Source organism: Pteropus vampyrus, unplaced genomic scaffold, assembly GCF_000151845.1.
Source record: "Pteropus vampyrus isolate Shadow unplaced genomic scaffold, Pvam_2.0 Scaffold67, whole genome shotgun sequence".
NCBI lineage: Eukaryota > Metazoa > Chordata > Mammalia > Chiroptera > Pteropodidae > Pteropus > Pteropus vampyrus.
The window spans coordinates 6,025,119-6,026,165 of NW_011888848.1; the positions used below are offsets into that span (position 1 = coordinate 6,025,119).

At 36.4% G+C, this 1,047-nt stretch overlaps 1 pseudogene; it reads right to left on the reverse strand.

The window, feature by feature from the left end:
* Positions 1-10: 10 nt before the first annotated feature.
* Positions 11-128, reverse strand: LOC111740755 (annotated as a pseudogene).
* Between the last annotated feature and the right edge of the window lie 919 nt (positions 129-1,047).

Below are 1,047 nucleotides of genomic sequence, written 5' to 3' on the forward strand. Positions count from 1 at the left end.
TATGTTTTTATGCCTACAGCACCTGGTCTTCCTAGGTGGTCTCCCATCCAAGTACTAACCAGGCCCGACCTTACTTAGCTTCCGAGATCGATGGGATCAGGCTTGTTCAGGGTGGCTTGGCAGTAGACAAGCAATGGATTTTTAAAAATCTGAGTAGGCGTGTATCCACGGTTACCACATGATATCAAAGATTTCTGAAGATAGAATTTTTGTCCTAGATTTTTATAGAGTTTCTATTTATTAATCTTCTGTTTTGCTTCAACTCTTTCTATATGATTTGAAACTTGTTTACCGGTTCTTTTGTTAATTTTTTAGTAATATTATTAAAATTTTTTATTTTATTCATTAATTCATTTATTTTATTTATTGACCACCTAAAATATGTGAAATATTTGAGACACCATGGGAAATAGTAACCTCAAAAATTATAATCAATTTGTCACATAAACCAATAAATAGGCAATTAAAGTATAGCATAATATGTTTTAAGAACACATAAGACGGTCATCTATCCAAATAATTAACATCAGAGGTTTTAAAGAGAAGTACCAATACAACTAGGAACAGCAAGATGAATGAAAGTGGTAATGAGGAGTGGAGATGAGCATTTCAAGAGGAGGGAGCAGCATGTGCAAAGGCCCTGAGGTGAGAGATTGCATGGCTGGTCAGAGACCTGAAAGTAGCTTAATATGATTAGTCTATCAAGTGAGAAGTGAGAGATAAAGCTGGGGAGGAAAACCAGATCTAAAAGACTTCGCAAATCATGTTAAGGACATTATGTTAAAAACGATGGGGAATATTTGAAGATTTTTATGAGTGAGTAAGTAGGATCAGACAGTCCATTTAGAAAGCACACACTGACTTCCCTGTGGAGAACAATTTGGTGAGGGGCAATTCACAAGGCAAGGAGATCAATTAGAAGATTGTAGCATTGTCCAAGTAAGAGTTGACGGTGGTCTAAATCCAAGATAAAGGCAGTGGGCTTGGAGAAAGTAGACTAATTTGAAAGCCATGGTAGAATCACCAGCACTTGACAATGATGGACAA